Source organism: Pseudophryne corroboree, chromosome 6, assembly GCF_028390025.1.
Source record: "Pseudophryne corroboree isolate aPseCor3 chromosome 6, aPseCor3.hap2, whole genome shotgun sequence".
Lineage (NCBI taxonomy): Eukaryota > Metazoa > Chordata > Amphibia > Anura > Myobatrachidae > Pseudophryne > Pseudophryne corroboree.
In genome coordinates, this window is record NC_086449.1 from 276,515,607 (window position 1) to 276,532,293 (window position 16,687).

The 16,687-nt window shown below is 45.0% G+C and overlaps 1 long non-coding RNA gene across 1 annotated transcript; it reads right to left on the reverse strand.

Moving 5' to 3' along the window:
• Nucleotides 1-10,641: 10,641 nt before the first annotated feature.
• On the reverse strand, nucleotides 10,642-14,720 carry LOC134935187 (uncharacterized). The gene is made up of 3 exons (XR_010179972.1): nucleotides 14,183-14,720; nucleotides 12,472-12,569; nucleotides 10,642-10,733 (listed from the first exon to the last, which is right to left on the reverse strand). It is a non-coding gene; the product is annotated as an uncharacterized LOC134935187 (long non-coding RNA).
• Between the last annotated feature and the right edge of the window lie 1,967 nt (nucleotides 14,721-16,687).

Here is a 16,687-nt window from a genome sequence, read left to right on the forward strand (position 1 = left end):
TCTGAAAGATGGCTCACAACAATAATAACCCGATTTTTGTAACAATAACTATGTACAAGTATTGCAGACAATCCGCACTTGGGATGGGCGCCCAGCATCCACTACGGACTATGAGAAATAGAATTATCGGTAAGTAAATTCTTATTTTCTCTAACGTCCTAAGTGGATGCTGGGGACTCCGTAAGGACCATGGGGATTATACCAAAGCTCCCAAATGGGCGGGAGAGTGCGGATGACTCTGCAGCACCAAATGAGAGAACTCCAGGTCCTCCTCAGCCAGGATATCAATTTTGTAGAATTTTACAAACGTATTTGCTCCTGACCAAGTAGCTGCTCGGCAAAGTTGTAAAGCCGAGACCCCTCGGGCAGCCGCCCAAGATGAGCCCACCTTCCTTGTGGAGTGGGCATTTACAGATTTTTGGCTGTGGCAGGCCTGCCACAGAATGTGCAAGCTGAATTTTACTACAAATCCAACGAGCAATAGTCTGCTTAGAAGCAGGAGCACCAAGCTTGTTGGGTGCACACAGGATAAACAGCGAGTCAGATTTCCTGACTCCAGCCGTCCTGGAAACATATATTTTCAGGGCACTGACAACGTCTAGCAACTTGGAGGCCTCCAAGTCCCTAGTAGCCGCAGGTACCACCAATAGGTTGGTTCAGGTGAGACGCTGAAACCACCTTGGGGAGAAACTGAGGACGAGTCCTCAATTCCGCCCTGTCCGAATGGAAAATCAGATAAGGGCTTTTTCAGGATAAAGCCGCCAATTCTGACACGCGCCTGGCCCAGGCCAGGGCCAACAGCATGACCACTTTCCATGTGAGATATTTTAACTCCACAGATTTAAGTGGTTCAAACCAATGTGACTTTTGGAACCCAAAACTACATTGAGATCCCAAAGTGCCACTGGAGGCACAAAAGGAGGCTGTATATGCAGTACCCCTTTTACAACGTCTGAACTTCAGGGACTGAAGCTAGTTCTTTTTGGAAGAAAATTGACAGGGCCGAAATTTGAACCTTAATGGACCCCAATTTCAGGCCCATAGACACTCCTGTTTGCAGGAAATGTAGGAATCGACCCAGTTGAATTTCCTCCGTTGGGCCTTACTGGCCTCGCACCACGCAACATATTTACGCCAATTGCGGTGATAATGTTTTTGCGGTTACATCCTTCCTGGCTTTGATCAGGATAGGGATGACTTCATCCGGAATGCCTTTCTTCCTTCAGGATCCGGCGTTCAACCGCCATGCCGTCAAACGCAGGCGCGGTAAGTCTTGGAACAGACAGGGTCCTTGCTGGAGCAGGTCCCTTCTTAGAGGTAGAGGCCACGGATCCTCCGTGAGCATCTCTTGAAGTTCCGGTTACCAAGTCCTTCTTGGCCAATCCGGAACCACGAATATAGTGCTTACTCCTCTCCATCTTATCAATCTCAGTACCTTGGGTATGAGAGGCAGAGGAGGGAACACATACCCTGACTGGTACACCCACGGTGTTACCAGAGCGTCTACAGCTTATTGCCTGAGGGACCCTGGACCTGGCGCAATACCTGTCGAGTTTTTAATCATGTGGAAGACTTCTGGGTGAAGTCCCCACTCTCCCGGGTGGAGGTCGTGCTGAGGAAGTCTGCTTCCCAGTTGTCCACTCCCGGAATGAATACTGCTGACAGTGCTATCACATGATTTTCTGCCCAGCGAAGAATCCTTGCAGCTTCTGCCATTGCCCTCCTGCTTCTTGTGCCACCCTGTCTGTTTACGTGGGTGACTGCCGTGATGTTGTCCGACTGGATCAACACCGGCTGACCTTGAAGCAGAGGTCTTGCTAAGCTTAGAGCATTGTAAATGTCCCTTAGCTTCAGGATATTTATGTGAAGTGATGTCTCCAGGCTTGACCATAAGCCCTGGATATTCCTTCCCTGTGTGACTGCTCCCCAGCCTCGCAGGCTGGCATCCGTGGTCACCAGGACCCAGTCCTGAATGCCTAATCTGCGGCCCTCTAGAAGATGAGCACTCTGCAACCACCACAGGAGGGACACCCTTGTCCTTGGTGACCGGGTTATCCGCTGATGCATCTGAAGATGCGATCCGGCCCATTTGTCCAGCAGGTCCACTGGAAAGTTCTTGCGTGGAATCTGCCGAATGGGATTGCTTCGTAGGAAGCCACCATTTTACCCAGAACCCTTGTGCATTGATGCACTGAGACTTGGCTCGGTTTTAGGAGGTTCCTGACTAGCTCGGATAACTCCCTGGCTTTCTCCTCCGGGAGAAACACCTTTTTCTGGACTGTGTCCAGGATCATCCCTAGGAACAGAAGACACGTCGTCGGAACTAAGTGCGATTTTGGAATATTGAGAATCCAATCGTGCTGCCGCAACACTACCTGAGACAGTGCTACACCGACCTCCAACTGTTCCCTGGATCTTACCCTTATCAGGGAATTGTCCAAGGAAGGGATAACTAAAATTCACTTCCTTCGAAGGAATATCATAATTTCGGCCATTACCTTGGTAAAGACCCGGGGTGCCGTGTACCATCCATACGGCAGCGTCTGAACTGATAGTGACAGTTCTGTACCATAAACCTGAGGTACCCTTGGTGAGAAGGGTAAATTTTGACATGAAGGTAAGCATCCTTGATGTCCCGAGACATCATGTAGTCCCCTTCTTCCAGGTTCGCAATCACTGCTCTGAGTGACTCAATCTTGAATTTGAACCTCTGTACGTAATTGTTCAAAGATTTTAGATTTAGAATCGGTCTCACCGAGCCGTCCGGCTTCGGTACCACAACAGTGTGGAATAATACCCCATTTCCTGTTGCAGGAGGGGTATCTTGATTATCACCTGCTGGGAATACAGCTTGTGAATGGCTTCCAAAACTGTCTCCCTGTCAGAAGGAGACATCGGTAAAGCCGACTTTAGGAAACGGCGAGGGGGAGACGTCTCGAATTCTAATTTGTACCCCTGAGATATCACCTGAAGGATCCAGGGGTCTACTTGCGAGTGAGCCCACTGAACGCTGAAATTCATTGAGACGGGTCCCCCACCGTGCCTGATTCTGCTTGTAAAGCCCCAGCGTATACTGAGGGCTTGGCAGAGGCGGGAGAGGGTTTCTGTTCCTGGGAACTGGCTGATTTCTGCAGCCTTTTTCCTCTCCCTCTGTCACGGGGCAGAAATGAGGAACCTTTTGCCCACTTGTCCACGAAAAGACTGCGCCTGATAATACGGCGTCTTCTCATGTTGAGAGGCGACCTGGGGTACAAACGTGGAATTCCCAGCTGTTGCCGTGGCCACGAGGTCTGAAAGACCGACCCCAAATAACTCCTCCCTTAATAAAGCAATACTTCCAAATGCCGTTTGGAATACGCATCACCTGACCACTGACGTGTCCATAACCCTCTACTGGTAGAAATGGACAACGCGCTTAGACTTGATGCCAGTCGGCAAATATTCCGCTGTGCATCACGCATATATAAAAATGCATCTTTTAAATGCTCTATAGGCAAAAATATACTGTCCCTATCTAGGGTATCAATATTTTCAGTCAGGGAATCCGTCCACGCCAACCCAGCACTGCACATCCAGGCTGAGGCGATTGCTGGTCGCAGTATAACACCATTATGTGTGTAAATACCTTTTAGGATACCCTCCTGCTTTCTATCAGCAGGATCCTTAAGGGCGGCCATCTCAGGCGAAGGTAGAGCCCTTACAAGCGTGTGAGCGCTTTATCCCCCCTAGGGGGTGTTTTCCAACGCACCCTAACCTCTGGCGGGAAAGGATATAATGCCAATAACATTTTAGAAATTATCCGTTGTTATCGGGGGAAACCCACGCATCATCACACACCTCATTTAATTTCTCAGATTCAGGAAAACTACAGGTAGTTTTTCCTCACCGAACATAATACCCCTTTTTTGGTGGTACTCGTATTATCAGAAATGTGTAAAACATTTTTCATTGCCTCAATCATGTAACGTGTGGCCCTACTGGAAGTCACATTCGTCTCTTCACCGTCGACACTGGAGTCAGTATCCGTGTCGGCGTCTATATCTGCCATCTGAGGTAACGGGCGCTTTAGAGCCCCTGACGGCCTATGAGACGTCTGGACAGGCACAAGCTGAGTAGCCGGCTGTCTCATGTCAACCACTGTCTTTTATACAGAGCTGACACTGTCACGTAATTCCTTCCAACAGTTCATCCACTCAGGTGTCGACCCCCTAGGGGGTGACATCACTATTACAGGCAATCTGCTCCATCTCCACATCATTTTTCTCCTCATACATGTCGACACAAAAGTACCGACATACAGCACACACACAGGGAATGCTCTGATAGAGGACAGGACCCCACTAGCCCTTTGGGGAGACAGAGGGAGAGTTTGCCAGCACACACCAGAGCGCTATATATATACAGGGATAACCTTATATAAGTGTTTTTCCCCTTATAGCTGCTGTATAGTTAATACTGCGCCTAATTAGTGCCCCCCTCTCTTTTTTTAACCCTTTCTGTAGTGTAGTGACTGCAGGGGAGAAACAGGGAGCTTCCCTCCAACGGAGCTGTGAGGGAAAATGGCGCCAGTGTGCTGAGGAGATAGGCTCCGCCCCTTTTTCGCGGACTTTTCTCCTGCTTTTTTATGGATTCTGGCAGGGGTTAAATGCATCCATATAGCCCAGGAGCTATATGTGATGCATTTTTTTTTGCCATCCAAGGTGTTTTTATTGCGTCTCAGGGCGCCCCCCCCCCAGCGCCCTGCACCCTCAGTGACCGAAGTGTGAAGTGTGCTGAGAGCAATGGCGCACAGCTGCAGTGCTGTGCGCTACCTTGTTGAAGACAGGACGTCTTCTGCCGCCAATTTTCTGGACCTCTTCTGCCTTCTGGCTCTGTAAGGGGGCCGGCGGCGCGGCTCTGGGACCCATCCAAGCTGGGCCTGTGATCGTCCCTCTGGAGCTAATGTCCTGTAGCCTAAGAAGCCCAATCCACTCTGCACGCAGGTGAGTTCGCTTCTTCTCCCCTTAGTCCCTCGATGCAGTGAGCCTGTTGCCAGCAGGTCTCACTGAAAATAAAAAACCTAATCTAAAACTTTCACTAAGAAGCTCAGGAGAGCCCCTAGTGTGCACCCTTCTCGTTCGGGCACAGAGATCTAACTGAGGCTTGGAGGAGGGTCATAGGGGGAGGAGCCAGTGCACACCAGATAGTCCTAAAGCTTTCTTTAGATGTGCCCAGTCTCCTGCGGAGCCGCTATTCCCCATGGTCCTTTACGGAGTCCCCAGCATCCACTTAGGACGTTAGAGAAAACAACATTAAAGTAGCCACCTCAAGAAGTGGTGGCTCAGTTGATGGCTCAATTGATGTCTGTTCTTTTCATGTGGTTCAGTTGGACATGGGAAGATCCTGTTGGAATTAAATGTCTTTCATCACTAGGACTTCAAACAGAGGTTCCAATTAAATACTCTGAAATAAATATAAATAAATCGCTTCTCCAGGTTTAATACATCTGCCCTAGTCCTTATTATGTAACATTATATTGCCCTCCACATTACCCAGGGACCCAGGGATGTGTGTGGGATAAATGGCTCAGGAGGCACTGGCTAGTACCAGAGCCAGATTTACACACACTATAAGGGCCAAAGGGTTCATGTAGACATTATACACAGGTGCAGTAGTATATACTGCTGGAAATTTGGTGAGTTTTGATCAGAGATGTGAGGAAAATATTTTGTACTATAAAAATAACTAGGATAAAACAAAAAAAAAATTGTAATATATTCTTTGTATTTTTCATATACTTTATATAGTTAAAACTCTGGCATACCATATGACAAGGCTCTACCTCACCTGCCTCGCCCCATCGCACGCCACTTCAATGAGCAAATCACATTATGACACATCACAGTTCCATCCAGTTCATACTGTGCCACATTACAGTGGCCTCCAATTCAAATGATGCCATATAACATGCCCCCCTACCATTATAACATCCACTACATCCACCTCTCACTGAAAATTTGATGTTACACAATCCAGGCTAGACAATGGATCAGACCCATTGGTGTTTATATAATGGATGCAATGTGTGCGGTGCATAGTTCAATACTTACCTTTTCCGGAGTCCCACGTCGGGCGCTGTACCCACAGCGAAAATCTGAGCCAAAATGGCTGCCATGCATGCGCAATAGTGAATTGGTCTCCGGAACATAGCAGATGAGGCATGGCATGACCTGAACATGCACAGTAGACTCCGGCACAAAGCTGGAGACTAGTGCACCATGCAGAGGAGGGGACCCACCGAGAGTCTGCACAGGGGCCCCTTCCTCTGATAAAACGCCCCTGATCAGACCCAAATCTGGGGAATTGGTATGCAACTTTATAACCTGGGTCCAGGCCCCCCATGACACCCCTTGCACCCACTACAAGATTTGCACATGCATGTAATCTGGCTTCAATGCATATTTCTTATTGGCTCTGAATTATCACATGAACTCAGTGTCACAAGATCTTGGGCCAAATGTAATAGAGTGTGAGTTTCAAAAAGTGAGAGATTTGGTAAGGTTTTGCAGTTTTTTTTAAAGTGGCAATCATTTACACAGCAAGATCAACCTGATTTTGCAGTGTAAATGATTGACGCTTTCAAAAAAACTGAAAAACCTTACCAAATCTCTCACTTTCTGAAACTCTCACTCTGTTACATTTGGCCCCTTCAGTACACAAAAACAGCTAATTTAAAGTATGTATAAACAAAAGCAGCTATTGTATTACAGGGAAGATAAGACAGACACTGTCTACTTTTTAACTTGATATGGTAATGGTGCCTTTTCTAAGGCTGTACTCTTGATAAAGCATTTTTCAAAACTACATTACATGTTACTCTTGAAGAGATCTGGATATTTGTGCTTCTTTATGTGATAGGCTAAATCAATCCAATTCCTGTCCCCATAGGTATTTCCCTTACCTCCAGTAAAACAAAGTATCTTGACATAGGTAGTTGTGCAGCTGTCTTAGTACTTCAACGGAACCATTTCTTTACAAACTCTCTTGACAAAATAATGATAATGTTCCGTGACAGCAGAGGTATTCAATGACATGCACTTTCTCTGACAAGATCCTGTCTGTTCCAGACCTTTGCTTCTAAATAAGAAACAACAAACAATGGTGGCAATTGCAGCGCAGTTGTGGGTTCAGTGCCACAACTATTTGTCCTGGTACTGCCAAACCCTTTGTTGACTATATGAGTTCCCTCCCCTATCAGTGAGCACTATCATAAAGGAGCTCCAAGCCATATTCCCTGACATGCTTTCTTATAGGGCCTCTATGAGAAAATATATCAGTGAATTCCTGCCGTATTGTTGCATTTGCTGCCTGTCATACTTGTTCGTCTACATTGCTCTGTTATGTTCTATTATGTATGTACTGAGCAGTAAATTGTTAGTCTCTCCCTTCTTACCATCAGTTAGCATTGTATTGCTTTATCATACTGTATTGAGCATTTCAGTTAAGTTTAGGATACATATTCACTCTATTTAAGGGAAATGTATCAAACCTTGAGAGATATACTGTAAAGTGAAGATAAATAACCAACCAACCAACCAACCAACCAACCAACCAACCAACCAACCAATCAATCAGCTCCTTTCATTTTCCAAACACAGACAATAAAATGGCAGTTAGTAGCTGATTGGCTGGTACTTTATCTCTCTCTAGTTTATCTCTGTCCAATGCTTAATATATCGGGATGTAGTTATGTGACCGACTGTTCAGAGACTGAACAATTAAAATACAAATAGTTAGCATGCCGACTAGAAGGGACTATTCTAATTCATGGGTGTCCACGGCACCCATAGAGTGGGAATAGAACCTGTGGCAAGCGCAGCTTTGGTGCGCTCTCCCTCCCCACCTCTGCCGGGATCCTGGCGTCGTGATGCTGACCGCCGGGATCCCGGCCGCTGGTAACGTGGCCTCAACTTGATATATCTCCCCCTTTGTAACTTTCAAAAAAATGAAATGTAAAAGACACATTTAAAGAATCTTGACCAGTAATGTGAACAAATATAACCCTCACAGCCATACTTTTAAAAGTACAAATGTATTTCAAGTTTTTTTCTTAATCTTCTAATTTGACCTTTTAGATCAGACATCTCCAGCTATTTTAGAAATGCTGGCAAATGGACGATGTACAGATCATTAGACCCTTGAGCTACGCATAGTTCTGCCAGAACTATGAAAAGTTCAGTAAACTCAATTAACAACCTTATTAACTGAGAGATTGTGAAGACAGGAATGAACAATACAATGTGTTCACTTAGATGGTTATAGGATACCAGCCAGAAGATTGTCTAATATGAGCAAAGTTCTTCTGTTAGGTTCATGAGAGCATTTTGAGTATTAAACTATTTAAAATAAGAAGCATAAAGAATACATTCTGTTTTACGCTGACAATTCTGCACGACTGCTTTAATCCATTTAGTTCCTTACTCCAATTATTCTTAAATGCTAATTCCACCCTGTGAAAATTGCAGTTAGGAATTCTTAATTACAATGTCTATTCCAAGTTCCCTTTTCAAATGCCAAATTGGAGCAAGGACACAATGCAGTAGTCCAGTCTTGAATATAATAATTTACAAGGTATCAGCATTAGTGTGGTTACGTCATAACCTCTATGCCTCAATCCTGACTAGATGCTGCTAAAACAAGCAATAAACTGATAAGAGGACAATCATATAATAGTACACGATACAAGAGTATAGTGACTGGACTTCTCCCTTAAATCTGTATCTCACTGTATCTCACACACTCTCACCCTTGTAACTTGCTAGCATTCTGCAAACTTTAGTCCTCTTTTTCCAAATGGCAGTTGCAGTCAATCCATAGTTACTCCAGAACCCCAGCAGCAGATTGAAATTGCAAATCTCAAGGTACAAAAAGTATTAAACACTGGGTCCCCAAAAACTAGTTGGCCTGAAAAATGGGGTCAGGTGACTGTGTGGACCTAAGTGTCATAAAGTGACTCCAATGGTGTAAAACATTGCGGCACTGTGAACTCCAACTGTTCAGTTCCAACATTGTCCACTATAAACATAGTAAAGTGAATTACAGGGCTGTAACTAGAGGTGCCTTGCACACAGTGCATATGCAGGGCATATGTTCTGCGTGCGAGAACCAGCAACACCCACACGGCCGCACTGTGCTGCTATTGCCTCTGCTCCCTCCAGGGTTTCCCTCTCCAGCCGGAGCACCTCCTGGGTTTCATGGGAGAGATGTGATGATATTACATCTCTCCCAGGAGATATGTGGGAGAGATGTGATGATATCTCTCCTAGCCCACTCCCACAATGCCCAGCACCACAAAAAGCCAAGCAGTTTGGGCGGGAGCAGGTGACACTGACTGAGCACTGCAGACAGCAGGACTCAAGCAAGGAAGGTTGGACCACCAAGGCCAGCTCCCAACAGCAGAGTCAGCCAGGTCCCCCCAGATTGGAGTGGGAGGGACATTAGCAGCCAGCAGCAGTGATTGACTTCAGTGAGGGAGCAGCAGCAGGTGCAGCACGGCAGTAGACTGCATAGACACTAGTCTAGACACATGTGTAAGGGCCAGTACTCTGTGGCCATAATATCTGTAAGGGGCACTACTACTCTGTGGGAATAACGTGCATAATGGGCACTACTATGTGGACATAACATCTGTAAGGGGCACTGTTACTGTGTGGGCATAACATGTGTAAGGGACACTACTATGTGCGCATAACATCTGTAAGGGGCACTATGTAGGCATAATATGTGCAAGGGGCACTACTATGTGGCTATAAAATCTCTTAGGGGCACTACCACTCTGTAGTCATAACATGTGTAAGGGGCACTGCTATGGTGTGCATAACGTCTTAAAGGACACTTCTACTCTGTGGGCATAACATGTGTAAGGGGCACTGCTATGGTGTGCATAACGTCTTAAGGGACACTACTACTCTGTGGGCTCTGAGGTGAAAGAGATTGAGGGGAGAGGAGTGCGTCGTGAGGCCGGAGCAGTGTGCCGGGTGGTGTGAAGAGCGACGCCGCCTGTGATACCGGAGAGACACCGCAACTGTTACCGGGGATTACCTGTTATGATCTCCGCCTCAGACAGCGCAACTTCAACTGCCTGCGGCTTCATTCAGGAAAAAGAAGAAGCGGCACATTGACGCGATGGCGGTGACAAAGGAGGAAGTCTGCGGGAGCTAACTGGTGAGATCACCCCTTGACGACGCCCCGAGCCGGCCCACTCAACTGAGTAAGCTGTGAGTGTCCAAATAAGGCAGGGCAGAGGGTGGCTCCAGACATCCCATATAAGGTGAGGGGCGGACAGCCTAGAGACTGACATAGCAAAAGGGCTTCTCACGGAAGGGAATATTAGTCCAGGCATCATAAGAGACTATGCCACTACGGCTGTACACTGAAGGGAAAATAACTCCGCATCGCACAAAGAGCTTCTAACATTACAGTACTATATTGGAAGTCACTTAATATAACATTGCATCTTCTCTAATATATTCAGTCTGGAATAATGTTGGAAGAGTAGTTTGTCAAGATTTAGAAAGACTATATTGAGCTTATGAGGAGAAAACAACAGTTAGCCAGCAAATAAAATGTACTGTTAGGATATAAGAATATACTTACCGCAGCAGCAGTTAAGACACAGTAGCCCAGCCGCTTACTCTTCTATATGTTCCTCGGAGTTGTGATGGCCAGAGATTTCCTCCATACGTTGTAGACAACTAAGTAAAGAAATTCATTTACATTAGTAAGAGAATTTATGCAAGGAAATACCAGCATAATACAGTTGTATCTTTTAAAGAAATATGGTTAGTAAGAGTTGGAAGTTATGCGTAAGGATACGCATAGTTAAAGCCGGGATGTATGTAGTACCCTGGCGATTAGCAAAATAAGCCAACATGTAATCATAAATATCTAGGTGTGTTATGTTAAAATAAAATTGTAGAAAACACTTTAAGTTCATGGGTTTTACTGTAAAATGTAATGTCACTTAGTGGTAACTGGTATTGAAAATGTATAATGCATGTTACCCTCATAGAGGGCAGAAACTTATATAAGATGTATCACACCCCCACGGAGGGTGAATACGTTGGGCAGGACAATTGGTAGCCCAGGAGTTGTATGGGCTCGTGGCCCCAGGATTTGACCACTGGCAGGGTGATGGGGGTGCTTGGAGCGTGCCTGGAAAAGGAGAGGCCGGCGCGTGCAGTGAGGGAGAGTGGGACTGATCCGGAGACCTGAGACGGAGGATTTAAAAGGGAGCGTGCGAGGACCGTTGGGGGCTCTGAGGTGAAAGAGATTGAGGGGAGAGGAGTGCGTTGTGAGGCCGGAGCAGTGTGCCGGGTGATGTGAAGAGCAACGCCGCCTGTGATACCGGAGAGACACCGCAACTGTTACCGGGGATTACCTGTTATGATCTCCGCCTCAGACAGCGCAACTTCAACTGCCTGCGGCTTCATCCAGGAAAAAGAGGAGGCGGCACATTGACGCGACGGCGGTGACAGAGGAGGAGGTCTACGGGAGCTAACTGGTGAGATCACCCCTTGACGACGCCCCGAGCCGGCCCACTCAACTGAGTAAACTGTGAGTGTCCAAATAAGGCAGGGCAGAGGGTGGCTCCAGACATCCCATATAAGGTGAGGGGCGGACAGCCTAGAGACTGAAATAGCAAAAGGGCTTCTCACGGAAGGGAATATTAGTCCAGGCATCATAAGAGACTATGCCACTACGGCTGTACACTGAAGGGAAAATAACTCCGCATCGCACAAAGAGCTTCTAACATTACAGTACTATGGCCCTCATTCCGAGTTGATCGCTCGCAAGGCGATTTTAGCAGAGTTACACACGCTAAGCCGCCGCCTACTGGGAGTGAATCTTAGCTTCTTAAAATTGCAACCGATGTATTCGCAATATTGCGATTACAAACTACTTAGCAGTTTCAGAGTAGCTTCAGACTTACTCGGCATCTGCGATCAGTTCAGTGCTTGTCGTTCCTGGTTTGACGTCACAAACACACCCAGCGTTCGCTCAGACACTCCCCCGTTTCTCCGGCCACTCCTGCGTTTTTTCCGGAAACGGTAGCGTTTTTATCCACACGCCCAGTAACACCCATTTCCTGTCAATCACACTACGACCGCCGGAGCGAAGAAAAAGCCGTGAGTAAAAATACTATCTTCATTGTTAAATTACTTGGCGCAGTCGCAGTGCGAATATTGCGCATGCGTACTAAGCGGAATTTCACTGCGATGCGATGAAAATTACCGAGCGAACGACTCGGAATGAGGGCCTATATTGGAAATCACTTAATATAACATTGCATCTTCTCTAATATATTCATTCTGGAATAATGTTGGAAGAGTAGTTTGTCAAGATTTAGAAAGACTATATTGAACTTATGAGGAGAAAACAACAGTTAGCCAGCAAATAAAATGTACTGTTAGGATATAAGAATATACTTACCGCAGCAGCAGTTAAGACACAGTAGCCCAGCCGCTTACTCTTCTATATGTTCCTCGGAGTTGTGATGGCCAGAGATTTCCTCCATAAGTTGTAGACAACTAAGTAAAGAAATTCATTTACATTAGTAAGAGAATTTATGCAAGGAAATACCAGCATAATACAGTCTAAGAAAGGAGTGATAGTTACTTGAAGATAACTATATACAGACTAAGCAGCATCCCTCCCTATTTTCAGACAATTATATCTGAAACCATAACAAGTTTTTTTTGTTAATATCAGATGATACCGATTCTGCTCCCGTCACCTCTATCCAGGATCATCAATCCCTTATTTTAATCTCAATCTCTTGGATATAAAGATATTGCTCAATAAAACAGCTGTAGAATTGTGACTATTAAAGACTTCATGTGCACCAACGACATGGCCATAGGACATTGTGTGGAATAGATAGTCACTGAGGGGAAAGAGCGCTTACATTAGGATTGTGGGAAGTATAAGTGTTACATCTAATATTGTTGTCATTATAGCGGATGCATAAGATTTGCAGAAGAGTGTATTGCTAGATAAACAAAGTAATAATACTGTGGATGGCAATGTTAACCATTTTCCTTCCAAGGAAGTGAGACCAGCAGAAATCGTCGGTTGCTGTGAAATAAAAATTATTTTTGTGGCTCAAGTAACGGAATAGTTATTGTTAGAAAACTAGTTTACTTAATATGCTAATTGTTTACTGTTAAATGAATGCCTGTGCATGATTCTATTTGAACGCTGATATTAAACAAACTTCGAACAGAAGTGTTTGTGTTAGTGTAACAAATACCCCACGTAATTCAACATACCCTCTCAGTGAATACTAAGAAGAATCATTGGTGTAAGAAGTGGAAGTGTACAAACTTCAGAGTAATAATTGTGACAACCGGAAGTAGTATGGGTGCAGGATGGTTGTGGTACTGCTCAGATGATAGGGATGAGTAAATTAAGTCAACTTCAGAGTAATAATACTAAAGTTTCAAATGAGGTTTCGATTTATTATGTGTGACAATGGAGTTACTTCGATAGATACTCTCAGCGAGTGCAATATGGGTACATAAAATCAGTATAAAAGCTTACAAAATGAATTCAAATTAAAACACACAATTAGCGCAGGAACTGGATGATAGCTGTTGTCTCTCAGTCTGCGTCGCGTTCCTGCAAACGGGTTAGCTTTTCTACACACTTCCCTGAACTATGCCAACTCTTCCATACTAAAGTAAATACCGGCTGCTAGGTATAGTGAACCGCTAGTTAATCTTGTAATTCAAGCTTTAGACTAATATAAACATAACATTCAATATATAATGAACCATAAAATATACAGGTTGCAATGACATCAGGTCATACAATAAATTCCCTTTCTACCTGTACCAGGGTATGCATACAAATCGCTTTAAGTCGGTAAGGTAAGGAGTCCCCTAGAGCACGTGCACGGCTGAATGAGTATTGAGAGCTCTCTTATTGTTTTTCACCCGGGTTAAGTAGCAAACAAAGGTTAACTGTTCCTGAATGGTATATCAAGGTGGTGATGCAACCTATCATATGAATTAGCGCTGCTCCTGGTAAAACTAACTTGCTGCAAGTCAAACAGCTCTTCCTGGCTGACTAATTACAGGGTTTATAGTCAATAAAAGCTCCAGATTCTCATTGACTGTCTCTAATCTGTAGTCTCACTTACACAGTCTTTACATTTGATACTTTGTAGCTCCTTGCCTGTAACTGCTCCAACTATGCTGTCAAGATGTAGTGGCTATATAGCGTAAAAATCCTGTAAACTGGGACTTTATCAGTGCTACAGTTGCAGTGTAAGTGATGATACAGGGTGGTGCAAGGTGTTTTATCACAGATCTTTTCTCTGGTACCAGTCACAATGGCCAGTCTCTCTGGCTGCCTCCGAATGGCTGCTGATTTAACCACTGGTTTGCTGAGGAGAAGGGTCTTATCCTCAGAGCGCCATTAATTAAGTGTCCATCTCCGGGGCAGGCCCGCCTCTGTACTGCCTCTACTCTTAGCAGGTATATGTATCACCACCCAGCTCTCTTGCTGGCCTGCTGCTGCTGCCTCCTGGTCCACTTCCTGGCATGACTACACCTGCTAGGACACGATAGACACCAGGGGTATCACCGGAAACCCCACTGCCAGTTTCAGCACAAACAACCACAGGTCCAGCACCATAGGTCACCGGGGAAACCTTGCAGCGCAGCTCTGCTCCCCTGCACTGAGGACCAACTGCCATTAACTGTCAGTGCAGCCTCTTTTATCTCCTTCTGTCCCATGAGCCTCCACTGCTGCTAGGGACCATGTGATGCTGATACTATCCACTGTCACCAATACAAATTAAGCATGCAGTACAGGACACATTGTACACTATTGCTTTACATAAATACACACAAACTGATGGTACTCTTAGTGGGGTGCCACACATGTGTAAGGGGCACTGCTATGGTGTGCATAACGTCTTAAGGTACACTACTACTCTGTGGGCATAACATGTGTAAGGGGCACTGCTAGGTTGGCATAACCTCTGAAAGGGGCACTAGTACTGTGTAAGCATAACATGTGTAAGGGGCACTACTATGTGGTGTAATGTGAATAAGAGAAACTACTGTGTAATTTGAATTGGTGCTATTCTGTGTCCATTCCCCTTTCCATTGAAGCCATGCCCCTATATTAGTGGCACACGTCCCGGGACGTGCACTGTCCTTACATTGAATATGGGAGGGAGGACACCAATTCTCTTTCTAGCACAGGGCACCACAATGTCTAGTTATGACTCTGGTGATTCAGATATTATTTATGAAATAATGGTTAACGCCAGTCTAACATAAAAATATTAATTTGTCCATTCATTCAGAGACCAAAACATTTGGTAGGAAAGATGACCATTATAGCGTTATGTAAGAATATTCAAATGATTAAATTGTCCCCGATGTTGCCTGGTTTTTCCTCTCTCCTCCTGTCCTTTACTTCCTATTTTTCTCTTTTGCCCTCCCATCTCCTCTTTCTCCCACATTTACACCATCTCTCTCTTCCTGCACTGTCTCTTCCCATCTCTCTCTCTCCCCTCTCTTGTTTTCTCTTTCTCATAGAAATTTAATATATGCAAAACCTCTTTTTGTTAATTGTTACTTTTACTTTATATATTAAATAATTGAATCAATGGTTTTCTAATTTGCTGGGATCTGCACAAGATCGTAATGTTCCAGCTATTAATGGACTACATAGGCTTTTGTAAGTAGAAATTAGGAATTGGCCTGGCAGTGAATCTATTTCCACCACTTTCTTCCCAAATAGCTGTAATTCTTTGGAGATTTGCAATATTGATCGCTTGGTGGTGAGGGCCAAGTCATTATCAACGTTCTGGGCCCAAAGTTATCTTAGTCTGCCTCTGCACGTAACAGCTGTCTGTCTGCTGCATTTGGACTATAAAACACATGTACCTTTAAGACTCAATTATGATTTGTATTAGTTCTTGTCTTCAGATGCTGTCCTTTTCTGTTAGACACAGAGGGATGCTTTATATACAATATCAGGTGGGTACAGTTGTTGTTGCTCAGTTGAGTATTTTCAGAATTTAGTCATCATGTTGCATGTATACACAGGCAATGCAGGGGGGGGGGGGTTCCAGTTGCCTGGAGCCCCCCTTCCACACAGTCTGACTGTGTTGTAACTACATGCAGTATAAAGGGCTTAATAGAGCTGCATCACATTCCCAAGTCAACCAAGTCTGCTGTGTCTCTGGATCTGAGTGCTCAATCATTACATCAGAGAGAGAATCTGGTGAGAGACTTACCATGATCATTGGGTCTGCACACAGCATGTCTGAAGTATAGTATTACATAAACTGCACTTTGTCTGGGGCAGACTACAGCTTGTTATATGCTAATTATGCATCCTTCATGGGCTTGCAACACTCACTCTAAAATCAAACATTTGGAAACTCCCCTCCAGAAATCTTGCGTTTTCCCCTGGTATGGGTATTTTATCAGTAAATAAAAATGGAGGAGACGCCTTGCACTATTAAGAAATGTGTTTGCATTTGTAAGACAGGATATTTTGAATACAGGATGGTGTAATGGTTAGCATTACTGCCTCACAGCACTGAGGTCATGGGTTCAATTCCCACCATGACCCTAATTGTGCGGAGTTTGTATATTCTCCCCGTACTTGCGTGGGTTTCCTC